Genomic DNA, 26,241 nt, shown 5'->3' on the forward strand with positions numbered 1-26,241 from the left:
CAATCAATAAAAATTAAACTTGTGAATTGTAATTCTAGCTGTTTAGATCTTGTGTCTCCACCTCTATCCGTCCCTTTCCCTTTCTTGTAGTTAAATCCACCGTCTCATATGAGCTGAGACACGTGGATCTGTCCAAGTACAAACACACAGTCTCTTTATTTTATATTTTTATTCTGACATCAGAACCTTGTGTTCAGGGAGACACTTTATTTCACAACTGATGGAACACACTGCATTTATCCATCAGATATTCACAGATTTCATCATTTCTCTTCCAGTCTGTATCGGTGTAATCTGACAGAGGAAAGCTGTAGAGTTCTGTCCTCAGTTCTCAGCTCAAACTCCTCCAGACTGAGAGAACTGAACCTGAGTGAAAATAACCTGCAGGATTCAGGAGTGAAGCTGCTCTCTGCTGGACTGGAGAATCCACACTGTACACTGGAGACACTGAGGTACACACACACACACACAGAGAAACAAACCTCTGGTACTTTTACAGGAGATGGTTTCACTTTTCACACTAACAGGTTATTAAACCAACCTTTTGACACACGTGAACACACCACCTGTACTCAGGTCCACTCCAAACCCCCAGAAATCAGAGGTGTGTGTGAGCAGAGAATGATACACACCAACTGTTTTACTGTCTGTTTGAAACTCAACACACAACTTTGTGTTCAGTTCAAATAATTACATCATATTTTTCCCAAAATCTTGACCTCCAGCAGTAAAACAACCCCAATAAGAAGTGTCCATCAAACCCCACCCTGACAAACTCCTGACCAATCAGAGAACTCCCTCATGGACAGTGTCTTGCAAAAGTATTCACCCCCTTGGAGTTTGTCCTGTTTTGTCACATTACAAGCTGGAATTAAAATGGATGTTTGGAGGGTTAGCACCATTTGATTTGCACAACATGCCGACCACTTTAAAGCTGAAAATAGTTTTATTGTGACACAAACAAAAAATATGATGATCCCCCCCCGAAAAAAAAAAAAAACAGCAATCTGGAGTGGGCATAGGTATTCAACCCCCAAAGCCAGTACCTTGTAGAGCCACCTTTTGCTGCAATTCCAGCTGCAAGTCTCTTAGGGAATGTCTTGATTAGCTTAGCACAGGGGTTCTCAACCTTTTCTGCTTCGAGGCCAACCTATTCATACTTGTACCCAGTCGGGGCCCATTAAAAAAGATCCCCAATTATTTTGGCTCATCTATTCTATTAGAATCTAATAATCTCCTGTAAATTGTATTCATGGGATGCAACATCACTCCCTGTTACAGATGGGAGCCCAGGAATTAAATAAATCTGATAAAAACTGTTTTTAATTGTAGGTGTTGTATTTAAAACTGTATGGATGTGCCAGAAGCCAAACCATGCATGCAGGGCATTCTCAGCCAAAAGGGATGAATGATCCAAAAGTGGAGTCTGGTCCATTAACATAGGAACTTATTGCCATGTTTGTGTTCAGCAAACAAGCAAGTTATTAAACCCAAGAAGTGGATATAGAAACCACTCAGTGGGAGTCGATCCTTACACACTAACAAAGAAGGATTTTTCTTGTGAAACAAAAGTTTACTCGCTAAATTTGATATTAGGAGAATAAATTTTGATCCTCTTGTAGCCGTAACTAAATACAAAGACAATAGTTAAGCATAATATTAATGAACTTAATGTGAAGATAATCAACAGATTTTAAGGATTTTTTAAAAGATTGTCTATATTTTTAGTCTTTTGTATTTGTAATCATTTGTATCTGTACACGACCCCGCCAGCTCCGCTGATCAACTTATCGTCTTTAAATAAAGTCATTCATTCATTCATTCATTCATTATGAGTTGGAAAATTATCCATCCGTTGAGTTCTTCGACATTTCAGACTCCCTGGTGCTGCAGACAGACATCGTTCTACACCGGCGGTCCCCAAACACCGGTCCGCGGACATTCCAAACCAGGCCTTGACACGAAAAAAATGCGAGGGGGAAAAAAAACCAAAACAGAAATGTGCTCATCACACCCGTTTAGATGTCAAACGTCTACGTGGAGACTGCACAGATTGCATAGGTGGCCCATAGCAGCATATTAAACAGCTTTTTTTTTTTTTTTCAATCATGATGACTGTCTGTCTGTCCCACCCCTCAACACGTAGGCTACTTAACCCGCAGCGCAGTCTCAGTTCAGCTCAGTTCATGGTCAGCGGTACTGTACAGTCAGTGCTACACGTTAGCTAAAATGAACAAAAAGCAGACGTCATTAGCGAATTTCTTTGGTGTGGGTAGGGGCGAAAAAAGGCCCACTGATGATACTGGTGAACCAGAAACGTCGAAGAAAAAGAAGGGATCTTTCAATCGCAAATCTGACGAGTCATATCTTAAATATGGGTTTGCACAGACCGGTGACTCGCATGCACCAAATCCCTTGTGTGTGGTATGTGGCGATAAGTTGTCGAATGAGGCTATGAAGCCATCCAAGCTCATTCGACACCTAGAATCCAAACATCCGACACTTAAACACAAACCCCTTGAATTCTTTGAGCGTAAAAAACGTGAACAAGATTCACAAAAACTCGTGCTCAAGACAACTGCATCTGTGAATGTGGCTGCGCTAAAAGCCTCATACTTAGTGGCTAATCGAATTGCTAAATGCAAGAAACCTTTCACTATTGGGGAAGAGCTAATTCTGCCATGTGCAAAAGACATGTGCAATGAAGTCTTTGGGGAGGCAGCAGCAAAAAAGATAGGCGCGGTACCTCTTTCGGCCAGTACTGTCCATAGGCGGATTGATGACATAGCGGAGGATATTGAGACACAGTTGCTGGAGAGGGTAAGAGGGTCACCATGGTTTGCGATTCAGGTTGATGAGTCCACTGATGTGGAAAACCGGACAATTCTGCTTGTTTTTGTGCGGTACATTTTTGAGGAGGATGTGCAGGAGGATTTGTTGTGTGTACTGTCACTCCCAACAAACACCACAGGTGCAGAATTATTTCGAGCTTTGGATGGTTATGTGTCCGGGAAGTTAGACTGTTCCTTCTGCATCGGCGTTTGTACTGATGGGGCTGCAGCGATGACTGGGCGGCTGTCCGGTTTCACTGCGAGGCTCAGAGGTTGCACCTGACTGCGAACACACACACTGTGTCATTCACAGAGAAATGCTGGCCAGCCGTAAATTGTCACCTGAGTTGAATGCTGTACTAAATGATGTAGTTAAAATTGTCAACCACATCAAAGCACACGCACTCAACACCCGGTTACTTGAACAGCTCTGTGAAGAAATGGATGCAGAGCACAAACGCCTTCTCTTGCACGCAGAGGTCAGATGGCTGTCGAGGGGGAGATCACTGGCCAGAGTGTTTGAGTTGCGAGAGCCTCTGCAGAAATTTCTGGCAGAAAAAAAATCTGAGTTGGCCGCACATTTTAGTGATGACCATTGGGTGTCAAAACTCGCGTACCTCTGTGACATTTTCAGCTTGCTTAATGAGCTCAACCTGACACTCCAGGGGAGGATGACAATGGTCTTTAAAGTGGCAGATAAAGTTGCTGCATTTAAAGCAAAGCTGGCTCAGTGGGGACGTCGAGTAGGCAGGGGTGTGTTTGATATGTTTCATACATTAGTGGGGATATTGGGAGAGACTGAGGCAGCGCCAGCTCTGTCGGAGCTGGTTCGTGATCACCTTTTTGCGCTGTCGAAAGAATTCGAACGGCACTTCCCAGCCTCCACGGATCCGCGTCAAAAGAATGAGTGGATCCGCAACCCGTTTGCCAGCATCCCCAATCACCTGCCCGTTCAGGAGGAAGCACAGCTTCTCGAACTAGCAAATGACGGTGGTCTTAAGACTATGTTCGAGCAAACCGCTTTACCTGCATTTTGGATCAAAGCCAAAGCGGAATACCCGGAAATAGCCGCAAAAGCGCTCAAAACATTGCTTCCTTTTCCAACCACATACCTATGCGAGGCCGGGTTTTCTGCAATGACCGTGACCAAAACAAAACCGCAATCGATTGGACATTTCAAACACATTAAGGGTGTCACTGTCTTCCATCACCCCCAGATGGAATCTTCTTGTTGCAGGGAAACAAGCACAGGGTAACCATTAAAATAAATTGCATTTTGGCCTCAACGCACGCTAAATTTATTAATTTGTTGTATTAATTTGTACAGTACATATTGTGTTGTGCATGTTGTTTCGCGTTTACTTCCTGTTCATAGTTCAATTTTCACTTGTTCAAGTTCACGTTCTTTTTCAAGAGTTTGTTACCTACTGTTCATGGCTGAAATGGTTATTTTTTAATATGCATGCACAACACCATATGGAATATCACCAAAATTGTCCCCTAATAATAAATGATCATGTACCCCCCCCCCCCCCCCCCCAAAGACCCCCATTGGTTGGAACATACCAACCTTAAAGTCACTTGTGAATAAATACCCCCACCCCCACATATTGTATCCTGCTGACTATCCTCATTTGTAAAAGTATGTGCACGCGAACATATGTGCCCCCCCGGTCCGCTGGGGAAAAAATGAGAACCAAACCGGTCCTTGGGGCTGAAAAGGTTGGGGACCCCTGTTCTACACAGACACACAGATGAAAACCTGGAAGAGGGTGAAGGATAACAACTTTTTATATGTGGCTGAGTTAAAGATCTGGGGATCAGGACACTACAAGATAAATCCTGTCTCGTTTTTGCCCGGGTAAGGAGAAATTTCTGGGCTTTTTGTCCGCATCTTTGCGATGGTTGCTAGGACGCTATAAGTTTTAGTATCGAGTGTAAACAAATGACAGCCGCTCGATTCTCAAACCTCCCTGCTCTTCTCTTCCAGCAGGCATCACAGATCCATATAATTTACCGACAAACATATTTATTTATTCTGCTCTCTCTCTCTCTCTCTCTCTCTCTCTCTCTCTCTCTCTCTGTGTGCGCACGCAAGTTAAATGTAAAGTAGTAATGTGACAAAAATAAAGGCTTCTTAATTTACCCACAAATGTATTTATTCTACTTGAAAGGTGTACGGCAAACCAGCTACTGAATTTGGGACACTACAACATCCTGAACTATTTAGTATTTGGCTTTAAACTTGGGGAAAAAAATTCGCAGCCCACTAGCTGGCGCTTCACGGTCCACTCATGGGCTGCAGCCCAGTGGTTGAGAAACACTGGCTTAGCACATCTAGCCACTGGGATTTTTGCCCATTCCTCAAGGCAAAACTGCTCCAACTCCTTCAAGTTAGATGGGTTGTGTTTCAGAGTTTCAGAGTTTATTTTATTTTTAAAAGGGACAGTGTACAAATTAAACATTATCCTTGTGGTAAGGACAGATGTCTGTACCAGGTTATAGCAGCACATGCTAATTTCCGCCTGTAGTCCCTTGGCAGGTGGATGTAATAAAAAAGATTAATAAAATGTACAGGAAATGTCACCAAATCTGTCATTAGAGCAATTTGTAGTGATTTAGACCAGTAAAATAGAAGTGGATAGCCTCATAAAGCATACATAGCAGCGTCATTTTTCACAATCACACACACAAGCACTCACAAACACACACACCATAAGTTAAACGAAATGTGCAAAGGAATGTGCAAGCCAGTGCAAATATGCATTATCCCATCCCACTACCCCCTCTTTACATAGAGTATAAGTTTTACCACTCCAACCTCGAGAGAGAGAGAGAGCGAGACATGCTCTCCAAATCACCAAAACTTCACATTTCAGTAGGTTTTACCCTCCCACACCTAATAGTCATACGCAAGCATAATAAGATAAAATAAGAATTAAAAAAATAAAGAAATAAAATTTAAAAAAAAAATCTCCCCCCCGCCCCACACAGGACTCTCCCATCCCTCACAATCCCCACACACCCACAAACACACTAAAAAGTGCAAGATCTGCATACCCCCCCCACACACATATACCCCCCCAATATCCACACCACACACACACCATTTAATAAAATCCCCTAACTATCCTTTTCTATCCATGTGTGCGTAATTGAGTTGATGATATCCATTTCTTTGTCAAATGTGAAAAAGACTTAAAATTTGTACAGGATATTAATTCTATTGGGAGGTTATTCCACTGATTTGTGGCTACAGAAGAAAAAGATGATTTACCAAATGCAGTCTTTCATAGTGGGACACTACATTCCCCCCTCGACACTGATCTAGTGGTATGTGTTGATACCTCTGAGCATAAAGAAATAAATTGTTTCAAAGGTGGTGGTGCATCATTATGTATAATTTTAAAAAGCAGGCAGAGATCTGCATGCCTGATTAGATTTTCAAGGCTCAATATGTTATATTTACGAAGCACAAGACAGTGGTGGTAAGAACGTTTTCTCCTGGCATGGATCTTTATGGCACTTTTGTAAATTGAGCTGAGGGGTCTTAATACCGTTTTGCAGGCTTGTGACCAACTTGTGATGCAGTATAGAAAATGAGACAATCATTGCATTTAAGTATAAACTAGATGCATCAGAAGTGAGAGAGTTGCGTATGTATCTGAAATTTGATAGATTGAACTTCAGTGTGTTACTGAGTTTTTTTACATGAGATTTAAAACTGAGAGTTGGGTCAAGAGTGATGCCTAGGTATTTAAACTCAGTTACATTCTTTATGGCTTGCCCGTTGATTGTGATTTCAGGATAGTTTCTGATTTTGGTTTTGCTTGTAAAGAACATGGATACCGTTTTATCAGTGTTTAAGACAAGACAGGAGCTATGCAGCCATTCTACAAGCCTTTTCATTTCATTTGAAAGTATAGTTGCAACCTCAGATGCATTATTACTGTGCCCATACAATACAGTATCATCTGCATACATTACAATATTAACTCGGTCACATACAAGTGGGAGGTCGTTAATGTAAATACTAAACAGCAATGGCCCCAAAATAGACCCCTGTGGCACCCCCATTTCACATGCCTTGGATGAGGAAAGTGCACTATTAACCCGCACACACTGGTAACGATCACTAAGATAAGATTTAATCCATTTTTGTGTGTCAACAGACAGATCGTAATTAACTAGTTTATTTATTAGTTTCTCGTGGTTGACTGTATCGAAAGCCTTGCAAAGATCAAGGAAGACTGTTCCCACCACCCCTCCTTGATCAAGATATTTTTTTATTTTCTCAATGAAATAGCAACAAGGAGTTTCTGTGGAGTGCTTTTTCCTGAAGCCAAATTGCACTGGATGTAAAAGGCTATTATAATCAAGATGGTCTGTTAATTGTTCAACAACTACCCTTTCAAATATTTTTGAAAGGGCTGGGAGAATACTAATAGGACGATAGTTGCATACTTCTTGTGCATTACCTGCTTTAAACACAGGTGTCACTATGGCATTTTTAAATACACTAGGGAAGATGCATTCATCAACAGATTGGTTTACCAATTTAGTCAAAGGGGTAATTATGCATTCTTTATGTTTTTTTATCAAGGCAGTGTCCATTCCATAGATATCTTTTGCTTTACTATTTGTAAGTGTAGATAAAATCTTTGCAACCGCTGACTCATTTGTGGGTGCCGAGGTTAATGAGGATGTAGCGCTAATTGGTATTTGTGAGGTGCTTATTTTTCCAAATATCTGACCTAGCTGTTGCACAGAGTTTATAAAATAATCGTTAAAATGAGTTGCAACAACCAAGCTATCATCTACAATACTACTGTTTATTTTGAGTTCTAATTTACCACACTTGCGATTTTCCTTTCCAAGAAGTTTGTCAATGTGTTTCCATAGTTTTTTGCTATTTCCTTTTGAATCTCTTATGATGTCAAGGAAAAAAATTGCTTTTGCCTTTCTGAGCTGTGTTACAACTTTATTTCTTAAACTTTTAAAAATTAAATTATCGGTAACCAACCTTGATTTTAAAAACGTTTTTATGGCGGCATCTCTTTTCTTCATTAGGTCCCAGAGGTCATTGTTAACCCAGGGGAGATTTTGTTTTGATTTTGGTTTCTGTGTCAGTGTTTTAGTAATATATCTTTATAGGCTGTTACCAAGTCATTGCGTGAATGTTCACATGATTTACTTCCAATAATTTCATTCCATTGTACCTGCTTTAGATCATGCTCAACTAATTTTAGATTTTTATTTGGAATGGAGGATATAGTATTGTGACTTATAGAGTGTTGGTGTACAGCAATCAAGTTATGCCACAGATTCTCAATTGGATTGAGGTCTGGGCTTTGATTAGATCATTCCAAGGCATTTAAATGTTTCCCTTTAAACTATTCCAGTGTAGCTTTAGCAGTATCTTTAGGATCATTGTCCTGCTGGAATGGAGCGCAGGTGGCCAAGTGGTTAGAGCGCTTGACCGCTAAGCGAATGGTCCCTGGTTCGAGCCTCGGCTCGACGGGGATCTGGGGCTCGCTCCCTGTCCACCCAGCAGTGAATGGGGACCTGGTGGAAACACTGGGGAAGTTAAAGGCGGTGAGGAAAGGAACTGGCCACCCTACCTCACTATGCCGATGGCCCAGGACAAGTGCGCTCTCTAACAGGCACTCCCCCAATGTACGAAAACGTATATGGGACTCCCCTTTGCTTTTTTTTTTTGCCTGCTGGAATGTGAACCTTCGTCCCAGTCTCAAACCTCTGGCCGACTCGAACAGGTTTTCCTCCAGAATTGCCCTGTATTTAGTGCCATCCATCTTTCCTTCAGTCCTGACCAGCTTTCCTGTCCCTGCGGATGAAAAACATCCCCACAGCACGATGCTGCCACCACCATGCTTCACTGTCGGAATGTTGTTCTCAGGGTGATGGGTCTGCGTCACACATGGCATTTCCCATGATGGCCACAAAGTTCTGTTTTAGTCTCATTTGACTAGAGAATCTTCCATGTGTTTGGGGAGTCTGCCACATGCTGTTGGGAAAACTCCAAACGTGTTTTTATTCAGCAGTGGCTTTTTTCTGGCCACTCTTCCATAAAGCCCTGCCCACTCTGTGGGGTGTACAGTTTAAAGTGGTCCAATGGACAGATACTCCCATCTCCACTGTGGATCTTTGCAGCTCCTTCAGTCTTATCTTTGGTGTCTTTATTGCATCTCTGATTAATGCCCTCCTTGCCCAGTCTGTGAATTTTGGTGGGCAGGTCCTTCTCTTGTCAGGGTTGTAGTGGTGCCATATTCTTTCCATTTTGCTATAATGGATTTAATGTAGCTCCGTGGGATATTCAAAGTTTGGGATATTTTTTATAACCCAACACTGATCTATACTTCTCCACAGCTTTGTCTCTGACCTGTTTGGAGACTCCTTGGTTTTCATGTTGCTTGCTTAGTAGTCTGTGAAGATTCTCAGTCATCCAGGTCATAGTAAACTGTGGGTGGCAAAAGAGAGCAACTGGACTTGCTTGAAGATTCTTGAAGACGTTTCACCTCTCATCTGAAAGGCTTCTTCAGTTCTGTCTGACTAATAGGGAGTATCAGGTATTTATCCTCTCATGGATGAAAAGCTCATCTAAGGTGTCGTTGAGTCATCCTGTTGGTGTGGGTCACTGGGGGCTGGGTGTGGACGGCCTCGAGAGTCATTAGGGTGATCAATGGATTGCCCGTTAGGGTGATCAATGGAATGCTGATTCTCTCTGTCCTCCTGTGAGTCACTGAAAACAGCTGGGTTTTGGTGTGCATTCAGTTGTCTGGGAAGTGTACCAAGGACTGCATTGTAGGTAGCTGATAAATGATGTCTTAGACCCCCACCTCTGTTCAGTGATGGCCGTTCCAGGTTGACAAAAATGGCTTCTTTAACTCCTCGCTCATACCAATGATCCTCTCTGGCTAAAATGCGTACGTTGCAATCCTGAAATGAGTGTCCTTTGTTGTTAAGATGAAGGTAGACAGCAGAGTCCTGGCCTGAGGAACTGGCTTTCCTGTGTTGAGCCATGCGCCTGTGAAGCGGTTGTTTTGTTTCCCCAATATACGAGTCCATGCATTCCTCACTGCACTGAATGGCATACACTACGTTGCCCTGTTTGTGTCTGGCTATGGAGCACTTGCATGTGACTTCACAGCCGATCCAGATTGTGACAGACGCCATCTTGTCAGTCAAACGCCATATTTCCGCCTTCTACTTCTACTTCTGCTTCTACTTCTACCTTTTCTTCTGGAAAACCCTACTATATACAATTCTACTACAATGGCTGTGGCTACAAGCTCTTCCTACCTGTGCACGTTTTTTATGTTTTTTGTGTGTATTTTTGCGTGTTGTTCGTCTGTACCGGACTTCAATATCCACTACAACTGTATGGACTTACTGGACATTGGTTTCCAGCAGAAAATTATGGTTTGTAGCGATTTCCATCGCATGCACAACATTCCGGACGAGATAGCGAGACCAGCGGGGTCTCCGTGGATTGTTATCGGAAGCAAAGCGAAGGAGGCGGTGCCAGGAGCGGAAGCAAAAGTGAGGCTGCAGAGCCGGCCTGTTGACTAAGCTCAGAAAACAGCCACTCAAACCTCCACTGCTAAGCCTCTACCTCTCCAACGCCAGATCCATGGTAAACAGCACGGACGATTTGGAATTACAGCTGGAATTACCTTATTCTATTCTATAATCGGCTGATCAGTGCTATACTCAATACTTAAGTGACTTACCCATCCAATGAGGATTCTTGTTTACAAGATGCCACATCTGAGTCGCTGACAAATCCTGAATTTCTGTAAAGATAACTGTCCAGAGATTTATAAGCATGCAGTGCTTCACCACTGAACAGCGAGGGAAAGTTAATGAGGTAATTATACACGTCTGGGTATTCCGCTGGCAGTTCAAAATCCGGTCGTGAAAACTCCGTCCGGTAAGCCATAAGGGTCACTAATCTGTAGATCGTTTATTTTAGACATATATCTAGTTATCTGTTCATTAGAAAAATGAGCCGTGTCGTCCGTCGGTTGAAATTGATCCATTCTGTACACGAGTGCAGCAGTATTCAGCTGTGTTTTTTACCGACAAGATGGCGGCTGTGTACTTTCCGGTCATGTGACTGCAAGATCTCTATTCTGTCCTTAGGATGGACCAGTTTCTGCTTCAGGGTGTTACTGGGTCTGGAATGTTATGTTTGTAGAAGATCCTCCTGAGTTTCTCAGATAGACCAGAAATGTAGGGAATGACAATGTTCTTGCATTTGTTCCTGTTATCCTCCTTGTCCATTATGTTCCTTTTTCTGCTCTTGAAGAAAGACCAGTTGGGATACCCGCAGTCCTGAAGTGCTTTCTTGATGTGATTCTGCTCCTTCTCTTTTCCCTCTACCGTTGTAGGGATGTTCTGAGCCCTGTGTTGCAAGGTCCTAATGACCCCCAATTTGTGTTCCAGTGGGTGGTGAGAGTCGAAGAGTAGGTACTGGTCTGTGTGTGTGGGTTTCCGGGAGACCTCGATGCTAAGGCTTCTGTCTTGTCTAATGTATACATCACAATCCAAGAAGGCTATTATTCCCACTGACGTCCTCCCGAGTGAAATTGATGTTGAGATCCACTGCACTGATGTGCTTAGAGAAGGCTTCCACCTCATGGGTTTTGATTTTAACCTAGGTGTCATTCACGTATCTGAACCAGTGGCTGGGAGCAACTCCTGAAAAAGTGGTCAAACCTTTATGTTCCACTTCCTCCATGTAAAGATTGGCCACAATAGGGGACACCGGTGAGCCCATGGCGCATCCATGCTTCTGTCTGTAGAAACTTTCATTAAACTGGAAATAAGTGGTAGTCAGGCAGAGGTCAAGCAGGGTGCAAATCTGGTCCATGGTGAGGTTCGTTCTATCCAGTAAGGTGCTGTCTTGAAGGAGTCATTTTCTAACAGATTCAACTGCTTCTGTGGTGGGAATGCAGGTGAAAAGAGACACACACACAGACTAGTACTTACTCTTCGACTCATCACCCACTGGAACACAAATTGGGGGTCATTAGGACCTTGCAAGACAGGGCTCAGAGCATCCCTACAACGGTAGAGGGAAAAGAGAAGGAGCAGAATCACATCAAGAAAGCACTTCAGGACTGTGGGTATCCCAACTGGTCTTTCTTCAAGAGCAGAAAAAGGAACATAACAGACAAGGAGGATAACAGGAACAAATGCAAGAACATTGTCATTCCCTACATTTCTGGTCTATCTGAGAAATTCGGGAGGATCTTCTACAAACACAACATTCCGGTACATTTCAGACCCAGTAACACCCTGAAGCACAAACTGGTCCACCCTAAGGACAGAATAGCCAGACACAAACAGGACAACATAGTGTATGCCATTCAGTGCAATGAGGAATGCATGGACTCGTATATTGGGGAAACAAAACAACCGCTTCACAGGCGCATGGCTCAACACAGGAAAGCCAGTTCCTCAGGCCAGGACTCTGCTGTCAACCTTCATCTTAACAACAAAGGACACTCATTTCAGGATTGTAATGTACGCATTTTAGCCAGAGAGGATCGTTGGTATGAGCGAGGAGTTAAAGAAGCCATTTTTGTCAACCTGGAACGGCCATCACTGAACAGAGGTGGGGGTCTAAGACATCATTTATCAGCTACCTACAATGCAGTCCTTGGCACACTTCCCAGACAACTGAATGCACACCAAAACCCAGCTGTTTTCAGTGACTCACAGGAGGACAGAGAGAATCAGCATTCCATTGATCACCCTAACGGGCAATCCATTGATCACCCTAATGACTCTCGAGGCCGTCCACACCCAGCCCCCAGTGACCCACACCAACAGGATGACTCAACGACACCTTAGATGAGCTTTTCATCCATGAGAGGATAAATACCTGATACTCCCTATTAGTCAGACAGAACTGAAGAAGCCTTTCGGATGAGAGGTGAAACGTCTTCAGGAATCTTCAAGCAAGTCCAGTTGCTCTCTTTTACCACCCACAAGCTTGCTTAGTAGTGTTGCAGAGTCAGGGTCCTTCCAGAACAGGTTGATTTATACAGACATCATGTGACAGATCATGTGACACTTTGATTGCACACAGGTGGATCTTAATCAACTAATTATGTGACTTATGAAGTGAATTGGTTGGAGAAGCTCTTATTTAGGGGTTTCATATGAAAGGGGGTGAATACTTATGCACATTCCAGATTTCTATTTTTTCATTTTAATTCTTGTTTGTGTCAAATAAAAAAAAATGCACCTGTAAAGTGTTTGGCATGTTGTGTAAATTAAATGGTGTTAACCCTCCAAAAATCCATTTTAATTCCAGCTTGTAATGCAACAAAACAGGTCAAACACTAAGGGGGGTGAATACTTTTGCAAGACACTGTACAAACAGTTTGGTGCTCTGGAAAATCAGTTCAATGTGAAATTAACCAAACCAAATGACAGTAACACAGTGTGTGTGTGTTCATGTGAGAGAGAGAGAGCACTGTGTGTTTAGTTTGTAGAAATTTGAACACAGGTCAGAGTGGAGTGTTTGTCGGCTGCTCGCTCTCACACGTGTGTGTTCTGTCCATGAGCTAATGGTGTGATGATAAATTGTAGCTGAGAGATTGTGGAGTGCAGAAAGACGTCGCTGCTCCTGTAAATGTGCTGATGTGGCGTCCTGTCCTCTGATTTCTGTGTGAGAGAGAAACACACTCACATTTCTGTTCCATGCTAAAGTTTAAAGTTTTAAAGTTTAAAGCTGGACTGGAGAATCCACACTGTACACTGGAGATACTGAGGTACACACACACACACACACACACACACACACACACACAGTAAGTGTACTGTATATAAAGATTGTGTGTGTTGTGTAGTAAAGCTGAGTGATTTATGCTGTAACTGTGAGATGTTTCTCTCTACAGGTTGTCTTACTGCAGTATTACAGGTGAAGGTTGTGCTGCTCTGGTTTCAGCTCTGAGGTCAAATCCCTCATCACACCTGAGAGAACTGAATCTGAACTACAATAATCCAGGAGAATCAGGAGTGAAGCTGCTCTCTGATCTACTGAAGGATCCACACTGTACACTGGAGAAACTACAGTGAGTTACTGACTGTCTACACACACACACACACACACACACACACACACACACACAGTAAGAGTGATTTGGTGGTTTGATGTCTCTTTCTCCACTCCAGAGGGGATTCTGTATCTGAATGTGTTGGTACAGTAATAAATAAAAACACTGTTGTGTGGTTGGTGTTCTCTCTCTGAAAAGAGTGGAAGAGAGCCTGCCCCTGGTGGCTGTATCAGGCAACAGTGTTTCACTGAGAAAGAATGGATCCCCTCCCCTTTCATTTACACACATTTTGAGATAATTTATGGTTTTGTATTTTGTAAACTTGAGTCTGTGCTTTGTGTGTTCTGTGACACATTTTTCTTGTCATGAACCTGATGACTGATTCTGATAAAAACATGTTCAAATCTGATCGTTCTGCCCTTTTCTCCTTCTTTACAGATTGTAGTTTTCATCCTGATCTGATCTGAGTCTCACACACAGAGGATGATGAGGATAAACCCTTACAGTACAAAGTGATTTGAAAATCATCATCATTTAGTGATAATCAGATGTGTACAACATGTCAGCACTTCCACTTCTCTAGTTGTTTGTAAAAATACACCAGCTGAGATAAATAAACTTAATGAACTCAAGACTCATAAATATTTTCTTATTAATATATTTTACAGCAAAACAGAAACTGTTAATGCACATCGAACATCATTTAATAGTTTTGTATGTACAGTATGCTTCTGTTTTTTCCATTTACATGCAGCAGAAGGTCACATTTATGTTTAAAACATCATCAGTATCTTATAGTATCAGTTCACTGCAGTAATTTGATCATTGCACAAAGTTACACACTGTTTATAACTGTGTAAAGTAAATTATTTTCCTCCTGAAATTATACAATTCAGATGAGAGAGGTTTAATTTGGTTGACTCTGTACATAACTAATGTTTTAATCAATTTTTAAATGCTGTGTTTTATAAAAATGATGATTATCAATTCTGTATTGAATGTTAGAAATATTTGTGTGAAGACACTTCATTGTGTATTTGTACTGTGTGTGTGTGTCAATACACATCGATATCCTGATTATTGATCAGCATGTTATTTTCTCGAAGCATCTTTGAGACACTGACGGTTTAAAATTATATTGAAATGAATAATTTGCTGTAAATCGCTGTTTCACATTGTAGACTATTATACTACCATTTAATATTGCGTTATAAGCATAATAGCTTTGGGTGACGACAGGAGGGGAACAGAACAGATCCTGGAGATGGAACTGATCCCCTTCAACCTTGTAACACATAATACAGCTCCATCTAGTCGCTCTTCCTGATATGACACTGTGTTGTTTTCCAGTTTCTCTCATTCGGATACACGCTGTAACGGAATGAATTCACCAAATAACTGATTCATTCTGCTCAAATCTCTGAACCACAACAATAAACACATTCTTATTGTTCAACACAGTTTGCAGTTATACTGCATTCATAAATATTTTAAGTTCGTTTCTTAGACAAGTATATTTTTTAAGTTTGTTACCTTGTTAACAGTTTCGGCGAGAATCTCCCGCCTTCTTCAGAAACAGTCACCAGATGTCGAGTGGTGACGTGCCTTATCAGCTGATGTTGCGTGCAGGAGGCGTGAACGTCCCGCCCAATTTGACAGGTAGTCCACGCCTCCTGCTGTCAGGTCGCTCCTCCAGGATGGCGCTCCAGGTGTGCGACAGTGCATACGCTCCCTCGTCCCGGTTCATCGTCCTCTGCGCCCGCTTGCGTATCTCCACTGCCTCTAAAATCCAACGCTGGAATCTATTTTCTTCAGCGCGAATGACTCTGGCCTCTTCCCAATTCATTATGTGATTTTTAACACTACGTATTAAAAATAAGTTATGGAGAAGATTGTGCCAAAGAGGTACGCTACCTGGAAAAGCTAGGAAAAAAATTGGCGCGACAAAGAAACCATCTTCGCTTCAATCTCCGCTGCCGAGACGAAGGCATCATTCCAGCAAGCCTCTACATAAAAAATCCGATACCAACAAGAAACGTGGAAAGGACCATCGAAAGAGCGCGAATGACTCTGGTAAGAGAAAGAATCAGATGCACGACTAACAAAATCAACAATTTAAACACAGAAATAGCACAAAGAAAACAAGAATTCAAACGCCGGTTCAAATTCAGCAGTGACATGGAAAAAAATATGGAAGAACATCTGAATGCAATACAAGAACAAGAGTTTTCAAAAACAAAAACACGCCATATTAAAAAACTGAACAGACTTATCAATAAGAAACAAAATAAATGCAAGGACAAGCAAACAAACGAAAACTGGATTTGCAACCTGTCTAAACACACACTAACAACAGCAGAACGCACTATACTCTCACGGGGACTAAACTATGCCATTACACCAAATAAAATCCCGCATGAAGAATTCGTATTAGCCACGGAACTAGCGTGCAATATGATACAGGACCAAGGACAGAAGGCCGCATTAAGGAATGAAATAGCAGGCATCCTCACCTCAGCTAAACCGCCACCCAGAAACATAACCAAACAGGAAATGGAAGCCATCAGAACACTCACAAAGAACAAGAAAATAACAATATTACCGGCTGATAAAGGGAGGACCACGGTTATCCTGGACACTAATCAATATGCAAAACAAATGAATGAAATGCTCACGGACCCAAACACATATGAAGTATTAAAAAAAGACCCGACGGAGGAAAAGAAAAGAAGACTAAAGCTATTACTCAAACCGTTACTGGATGACAACAAAATCGATAAACAAACATACAACCACCTCATCCCCACAGCAAACATCACCCCCCGGATATACGGCACACCGAAAATTCATAAACCCGGAGCACCACTAAGACCCATAGTAGACAGTATAGGATCAGTTACTTACAACCTTTCCAAGACGTTGGCAGACATAATCAAACCACTCCTCGGACTCACGGAATACCACTGCAAAAACTCAAAACAACTGGCGAAAGAATTAAAGGAAATCAAGATAAAAAAGGATGAAATGTTTGTATCGCATGACGTCATATCCCTCTTTACAAAAACACCGGTCACAAACACTCTCAACATAGTAGAAAACCGGTTAAAAGCAGACAGAACCCTGAAAAAACGCACAAAACTTACAGTACAGGACATAACAAAACTATTACATTTCATTTCCACTTCCACATTTTTCCAATTTAGAGGCATAATCTATAGACAAAAAGAGGGATTTGCAATGGGGGACCCGCTATCTGCCACTCTATGTAACTTTTTTATGGAGGATCTGGAAACCCGAGCCATAGAAACAGCACCGGATGACTGCAAACCTATCTTCTGGAAAAGATACGTTGATGACATTCTTGAAATAACCAAAACAGGCCACACACAACAACTCACGGATCATTTAAACTCCATAGACAAGACAGGCAACATAAAATTCACACACGAAGAGGAAACGGACAAGACAATAGCTTTTTTGGACTTAAAAATACACCACACAGAAGAAGGGAACATTAGAATTACAACATACAGAAAACCTACACATACCGACCAATATCTTCTCTGGACATCTGAACATCCCATCGCACACAAAATGTCAGTAATCAGAACACTATGCGACCGAACACAGAACATCACGGAGGAGAAAGACAGACAGGAGGAGGACCAACACATCCAACAGGCATTAAAAAACTGCCAATATCCACCGTGGGCAATTCGGAAAGGGAAATTACAGACACAAATAAAAGAAAATAAACAAACAAGAAAAAACACCGAAAAAACAAACCGAGGCTTTGTCACACTACCATACATAAAAGGAGTCACAGAACGCATCCAACGATCCATGAGGAAATACCACATCAACACCCCGGTCAAACCATACAAGAACCTCCGACAGCTGCTAGTTCACCCCAAAGACAAAATACAACTGGACAATAAATGCAACGTCATCTATGAAATCCCTTGCCGGTCATGTAATAAAGTCTATATTGGTGAAACGGGCAGATGCTTCCACACTCGAAGGAAAGAACACCAAATAGAATGTGAAAAAGAAACAACAAGAAGACTCACAAGATAAGAAAAAGCACACCAAGAAAACCTAAAATCAGCCATTTCAGACCACTGCAAACGGCAAAATCACATAATGAATTGGGAAGAGGCCAGAGTCATTCGCGCTGAAGAAAATAGATTCCAGCATTGGATTTTAGAGGCAGTGGAGATACGCAAGCGGGCGCAGAGGACGATGAACCGGGACGAGGGAGCGTATGCACTGTCGCACACCTGGAGCGCCATCCTGGAGGAGCGACCTGACAGCAGGAGGCGTGGACTACCTGTCAAATTGGGCGGGACGTTCACGCCTCCTGCACGCAACATCAGCTGATAAGGCACGTCACCACTCGACATCTGGTGACTGTTTCTGAAGAAGGCGGGAGATTCTCGCCGAAACTGTTAACAAGGTAACAAACTTAAAAAATATACTTGTCTAAGAAACGAACTTAAAATATTTGTAATAGTTAGACATAATGAACATCCACTACGTATACTGCATTCATTTTGCAAACTTCCATACACACTTCACAACCCACTATGTACTTCTCATTGTCTCGTTTTTCCTAAACACTGGAATCACGAATCAGAACTCAGTGTGTTGATGGATGAAACCACATCTCACCTGTGAAAACCATTCACTCAGTTTTCTTCATCACCCAGGGAGAGATGGTTCACAACAGCATGCTCAAGTGTCATTGATAGGAAGGGAGAAGAGAAACCGAGGGGTAGTTCTGGATGACAGAGGGGTCTAGGGTGGGTTTTTCAGCAGTGGGGTGATGTGGGTTTGTTTGAAGCTGGAGGGAAACTATCCGGAGGACAAGGAGGAGTTGATAAATGGGAGGATGTAAGGAGTGATAGTCTGCTGTCCACCATGAATGCCAGTTACAAATAAATAAATAGGTGGAAGAAGAAAAAGGCAATATAATGCAAAAATGAAAGCAAAAAGCAACAAAAACAAAACACCCAGTATAGAAAAAATAAAGATAAATGTAGTGCAAAATAGGTAGGGTAAAACAAAAATAAGGCAATGATCAGACGTAGCAACAGAAGGGCAGTAATGTGTGAATGTGCAATGTAACCGGTCAAGGAAACAGCAGCAAAATGGCAGTACTGTGCAAATATGTGCAAACAATTTTACCAGATGTAAACAGTCAAGGAACGGCAGCAAAAAGGGCAGTAATGTGCAAACAAATGTAAACAGATGTAAACAGTCAAGGACAGTTTACAGGGAGGTAGTCCACGGTTATAGACTCCTGTCAGTTGTTCAGAGGGGAAAAAGCAGAGAGCGGAGGGAAAGGGACAGGGATGGGAGAGGAGAGGAGAGGAGGGGAGGGGAGAGGTGGAGGGGGAGGCAGTCTGAAACTGAAAATGACTAAACTGGACTAAGAACAGAATATAATCCACCCAGCGAACATTTATTTAATTAAATACATCAGAAAAGCGTCATCATAAACCTTTATTACTGAAAACATTGAACATTTTAGATGTTTTATCTCCTAAAACCAGATACAGATATCCACACGAGTAAATGATGACTCTTATAGCAATAATGGATATATTTCATATTAATAAATGTAAATATTTAGGTATTATGTCATGTTTTATTTCTTTTAAAAGAGAGATTACATCATAGCACATTACACTGACTCAATAAAAAATAAATTAAAACTAGAGATCTGTAATTTATTTAAAATCTATGTAGAATTGTAAACCATAATAATAATAATAATAATAATAATAATAATTTATTTTTATTTTTTATTTTGAACATGTATAAAAAATGTATGTAACTATTTGTACATACAAAAGAAAGAAATGAGAAATTAATAAAAATAAATAAAATAACAAAGAGCTAAGACATTACAAAACACCGCACATTGTTCGAAAAAGGAGTGGGAAGAAGTACAATACTTTTTTAATTCCCACCCCTTTTTAACTACCCCGAAATCCAAACTACATTAATACACCTATAAAAATATATACCATATATACACTTCATGAATATCTATATAAATATATAATTACAAAAATAAATATATACTACATACCATATATATATACACTTCATAAATATCTATATAAATATATAATTACAAAATAAATATACTACATACCTATCCCTGTAAATATGAATATATAAACTATCCCCATAAATAAATATATACCATATACTAAGTTAGTTCTAATATAACAATCAACCCTATTCTATTTATCCCTCATCATCCTCCGTTAACATACTTCCTCTTCTATATACTTGTTTAAAAATATTTTTTGTACCTTTTTTTAAACAGATTTATATTTGCACTTTGTTTTATTTCTGTCTCCAGTCTGTTCCATAAAGTCACCCCACAGCTCGATACGCACATGCTTTTCATATTTGTTCGAACCTTTGGTTTTTTAAAATTTAGGTCTCCCCTTAGATTATATCCCCCCTCTCTCTCACTAAACATTCCTTGTATATTTTTTGGCAATAGATTATTTCTTACTTTGTACATTATTTGTGCTGTTCTGAATTTGACCAGATCCATAAATTTCAACGTGTGATTTTATGAATAGTGAGTTTGTGTGATCTCTGTATCCTGTTTTGTTTATTGTCCTTATTGCTCTTTTCTGTATTGTACATATCGGCTGCAGAGTGGTTTTGTAGGTGTTTCCCCAGACTTCGACACAGTAAGTCAGATATGGCAAAAATAATGAGTAATATAGAGTACGCAAAGATTTGCAATCAAGAATATGTTTTGTTTTCCACAGAATTGCCGAGCACTTTGCCAGTTTTGCTCGTATGTGTCCTACATGAGGTTTCCAGCAGACTTTATGATCCAAAATCACACCAAGAAATTTAATTTCCTGTACCATTTCTATCTTAGTATTGTCTATTATCAATTCTACATTACAATCTATTTTGTGTCTCCCAAACAACATGATCTTTGTTTTACTTAGATTTAATGAAAATCTATGTTTGTCAAACCATAGTTTTAGTTTATTTATTTCAGTTGTGATTGTCTCCAAAGTCCGCTGCAAATTCTCACCGGAACAAAAAATATTGGTGTCGTCTGCAAACAAAACAAATTTCAGTACTTGCGAAATTCTACATAATGTCATTGATATATAATATGAATAATTTCAGACCTAATATTGACCCCTGTGGTACCCCGCATGTAATGTTCATGAAATCAGATTTATGGTCACCTATCTGCACAAACTGTTGCCTGTTTCTTAGATAGCTCGACAGCCAGCTCCACCCAACTCCCCTAACACCACACTTTTCTAGTTTACTTAATAATATACTGTGATCAATAGTATCGAATGCTTTTTTAGGTCCACAAATACTCCAATTGCTATTTTATTTTTGTCTATACAGTTTGTGATTTCCTCTATTAGTTCCATTAGTGGGGCGGCACGGTGGTGTAGTGGTTAGCGCTGTCGCCTCACAGCAAGAAGGTCCGGGTTCGAGCCCCGTGGCCGGCAAGGGCCTTCCTGTGTGGAGTTTGCATGTTCTCCCCGTGTCCGCGTGGGTTTCCTCCGGGTGCTTCGGTTTTCCCCACAGTCCAAAGACATGCAGGTTAGGTTAACTGGTGACTCTAAATTGACCGTAGGTGTGAATGTGAGTGTGAATGGTTGTGTCTCTATGTGCCAGCCCTGTGATGACCTGGCGACTTGTCCAGGGTGTACCCCGCCTTTCGCCTGTAGTCAGCTGGGATAGGCTCCAGCTTGCCTGCGACCCTGTAGAAGGATAAAGCGGCTAGAGATGATGAGATGAGTTCCATTAGTGCCATCGATGTTGATCTGTCCGTTCTGAATCCATATTGACTGTCTGTAAGGAGGTTGTGTTTTTCAATGAATTTGTCCAGTCTATCTAAAAAAAAAGTTTTTCGAGTATTTTGGAGAATTGGGGGAGTAAAGAAACAGGCCTGTAGTTTGTGAAATGGTGTCTATCTCCGGTTTTAAACAATGGTATCACTTTTGCAATTTTCATTTTGTCTGGAAATGTACCTGATTGAAAAGATAAATTGCAGATGTGGGTGAGTGGTTTCACAATTCCCTCAATAACTGTCTTTACTGTTAACATGTCTATATCATTCCAGTCTGCAGAGGTTTTGTTTTTACATTTTCTTACAATTTGGATAATTTCTTCATCAGTTGCAGTTAGAAAAATTGTACTTGGATTTCTGTCCCCCATATCTTCTATGTTCCCACATTGTGTTGTCTCAGGTTCCTTTATTTTTGCCGCTAAATCTGGTCCCACATTTACAAAGAATTGGTTAAAACCATTCACCACATCCTCCATATTATTTATGATCTTATCATTTTCAGTGTAGTACTCCGGGTAATTTGTAGTTTTGGATCCATTTCTCACAATACCATTTAGTACAGTCCATATACCTTTAATATTGTTTTTATTTTTATCCACTAATTTATTATAATAGTCTTTCTTACATATCCTCATAATATTAGTTAATTTATTTTTATATTTTTTATATTTTTCCTCTGCCTCTATAGTTCGATGCTTTAAGAATTGTTTGTATAATATATTTTTCTTTTTGCAGGCATTTTGTAGCCCCTTGGTGACCCACGGACTATTTGTATATTTATGTATATTACTGTATTTCTTTATAGGACAATTTTTATTATATCGTTCATTGAATATTATTAAAAATTCCTCATATGCTTTATCAACATCTTTTTCTTTATAAACTACATTCCAGTCCTGTATCATTAAGTAATTTTTTAGTGCAATCATGGTTTCTTCAGTTTTCACTCTTATATATTTATAATTTTTAGTATCCTTTTTCTTGCTATAATTACAGTAATATACATTAAAAATAGGTAGGTGGTCACTGATGTCTGTTAATAGTAGTCCACTCTCTATATTATTTTCCAGGATATTAGTAAATATATTCTCTATTAAAGTGGTGCTGTGAGAAGTGATCCTGCTTGGTCTAGTAATAGTTGGATACAGTCCCATACCGAACATTGAGTTAATGAACTCTTCTGTCATTTTATGTTTCTTATGATTTAAGAGGGGTGGCACGGTGGTGTAGTGGTTAGCGCTGTCGCCTCACAGCAAGAAGGTCCTGGGTTCGAGCCCCGGGGCCGGCGAGGGCCTTTCTGTGTGGAGTTTGCATGTTCTCCCCGTGTCCGCGTGGGTTTCCTCCGGGTGCTCCGGTTTCCCCCACAGTCCAAAGACATGCAGGTTAGGTTAACTGGTGACTCTAAATTGACCGTAGGTGTGAATGTGAGTGTGAATGGTTGTCTGTGTCTATGTGTCAGCCCTGTGATGACCTGGCGACTTGTCCAGGGATAGGCTCCAGCTCGCCTGCGACCCTGTAGAAGGATAAAGCGGCTAGAGATAATGAGATGAGATGATTTAAGAGGTCGATGTTAAAATCACCACAGATGTACATGACCTTCTGTGTTGATTTTATAAACATACTTTCCATCCAATCTATAAAAACTTCTATGCTTGATCCAGGAGATCTGTATATACAGCTCACCGTTATATTTTTCATTTTTTCACAACATATTTCTACTGTAATACACTCCATCCAATTATCAACAGCTACCGTCATTTTATTATTAATTTTATATTCCAAACTATTATCAACATATTTTGCCACTTCCCCTCCTCTTTTGTTCTTTCTGTTGATATAATTAAATTCATACCCGTTCAGCTCAAAATCTACTCCCATCTCATCATTGATCCAAGTTTCTGATATGGCTATTATGTTGAATGGAGTATTGAATTGACTGAGATATTCCTTCATTTTATGGAAATTGGCATACAGACTTCTGGTATTGAAATGAATAATTGATATCTTATTTACTTCTCTAATTGTTGCATTGTATTGATTTTCAGTGTAATACCGGCAGCTGATACTGATGTTGCTGAAAAGATTATTTTCCGGATCAATATTATTTTCCATATCTTGTGTTTTATGCTCAGTATACAGGAAAGTGTCCAGTTCTTGTGTCCAGTGTCCAATCCTTGTGTCATGATTGTAAGCTGCTTTGATTGGCTCCCTCAGAATTTGTCCAGTTCCCCAATATCTCGGATGACCAGGATCTTGGCCTCTTCTGGAGATCCCTTCAGCTTTATAAATATCTTGCAGTTTTGTGTCCAAGTGTTTTGGATTTTCCCGTTTCCTCAGGAGTCTCGCCTTTCTTGCAATTTCTGCAGTGTGTGTGTGTGTCCGCGTCTGTCTGTCTGTCTCCAGTGTGTATCCATAGTGTGTGTGTCCCTCCCTCCCTCCAGAGCAGAAAGTGAAAGTGAAAGTCAGCAGCTCCATTTAGTGTCGAGGAGAAAATGAACCTTTTCAGGACTAAAACACGGTGAGTTTCTCCATCTAAAGCTTTAATAGAACCCTCTGAAAGTATTGGCCCCTTGCCGTGACGTCGCATTTCCGTTCTCCCCCGTCGCCTGGGGAACAAGCGAACTTTGTTCCCAGACTGAAGCCAAGTGAAGATGTCCGGCGTCTGTTGCTGTTGTCCGAAGAAAACTGCAGCTAAAAAAGCTCTGCTACCGGATTACTTGGATAATCTTAGTCAGAAAGAAGCGAAGGATAGATATCGGCGGAAATGAGAGTTTATTAGCGGTTATGATCCCAACAAAATCCCTCGAAGCGACTGGAGTGACGGTGCAGATTTGTGGGCGAGCGTTAGCGTTAGCGCCATGCTGGAACAGACCTTCTTTTTCCTGAAGAGGAAACACACGGAAGAACACTTACAATAATAATAATAATAATAATACATTTTCTTTATAAGCGCCTTTCAAGGTACCCAAGGACACTGAACAGTAAAAACCAAACAATAAAAAGCAAAACAATAGAATAACAACAATAATAAAATAAGAAATCAATAATATTAATAACGTTATTAAAAATCAAAGAGAAAAGGCCAAGCTAAAGAGATGTGTTTTTAGCTGTTTTTTGAAAGAGGACAGTGTTGAGCATTGGTGCAGCGCTAGTGGCAGGGCATTCCACAGCTTAGGGCCATTTACACTGAAAGCCCCGTCACCCATAGAGCAGAGCCGAGAGTAAGGGACTGCTAACAGGTGGACATTTGTGGAGCGAATATTTAGAGGTAGCTGATATGGAGTTAGGAGATTTGATAAATAGGGAGGGGCCAGGTTATGGAGGGATTTGTAGACAAGTAAGATAATTTTGTACTGGATGCGGTATTTAACTGGGAGCCAGTGCAGGTTGTATAGAATAGGAGTGATATGATCCCAGGGCCTGGTGTGAGTGAGTACCCTAGCAGCTGAGTTTTGGACATATTGCAGCCTATTTAGTCGCTTGGCTGGGATGCCATCGAGCAGGGCATTGCAGTAGTCCAGTCTTGAGGTGACAAAAGCATGTATAAGCATTTCAGCTGCAGATGAAGTTAAAGAGGGACAGAGTTTGGAGAGACTTTTCAGGTGAAAAAAGCTGTTTTAGTAATACTTTTAATGTGCGAGTCAAAAGAGAGAGTAGAGTCCAGAATAACACCCAGATTTCTTACTTCAACAGTAGTGAAGGTGAAATAACCAGGAATAGATAGCTGTGAGTGCTCCAGTTTTTTCAAGATAGAAGGGGTGGAAATGAGGATGGCTTCTGTTTTGTCTTGATTTAATTTAAGAAAGTTCTGCACCATCCAATTGTTAACTGCATTTAGACAGTTGACAAGATTGGATGGAGGGAGTGGGTAAGAGGGTTTGGTTTGAATGTAAATTTGGGTGTCATCTGCATAACAGTGAAAGTTGAGCCCATAATGCTGTACTATGTGGCCAAGAGGGAGGATGTATATTACAAATAATAAGGGTCCCAGGACAGAGCCCTGAGGGACACCATGAAGGAGGGGTGATTTAGGGGATCTAAAGTCTCCAATTGACACAAACTGTTCTCTCATGGTAAGATAAGATTTGAACCAGGCTAAAGAAGAACTAGTGATGCCAAGCAGAGTTTCTAAGCGGCTCAATAAAAGATTGTGACATACAGTGTCAAAAGCTGCTGTAAGGTCGAGGAGAACAAGTATACTGACATGGCCAGTGTCAGCAGCTAACAGCAAATCGTTGACAACCTTGACCAGGGCAGTCTTGGTGCTGTGCATGGCCCTAAACCCAGACTGAAACTTCTCCCAAAGATTATATTGGGTTAAATGCTCTTGGAGCTGATTGGCAACAATACGCTCTAGGACTTTTGCAATGAAGGGAAGATTGGAAATGGGGCGATAATTTTTAAAATCATCAATAGCTGCTCCAGGTTTTTTCAAGACAGGAGTGATAGCTGCTGTTTT

At 40.9% G+C, this 26,241-nt stretch overlaps 1 protein-coding gene across 1 annotated transcript in view; it reads left to right on the forward strand.

The window, feature by feature from the left end:
• The window catches only part of LOC132887201 (NLR family CARD domain-containing protein 3-like), a 96,971-nt gene that overhangs the window by 14,166 nt on the left and 56,564 nt on the right, over positions 1 to 26,241 (forward strand). The window lies entirely within an intron of this gene.

This window comes from Neoarius graeffei, chromosome 5, assembly GCF_027579695.1.
Source record: "Neoarius graeffei isolate fNeoGra1 chromosome 5, fNeoGra1.pri, whole genome shotgun sequence".
In the NCBI taxonomy this organism is placed as follows: domain Eukaryota; kingdom Metazoa; phylum Chordata; class Actinopteri; order Siluriformes; family Ariidae; genus Neoarius; species Neoarius graeffei.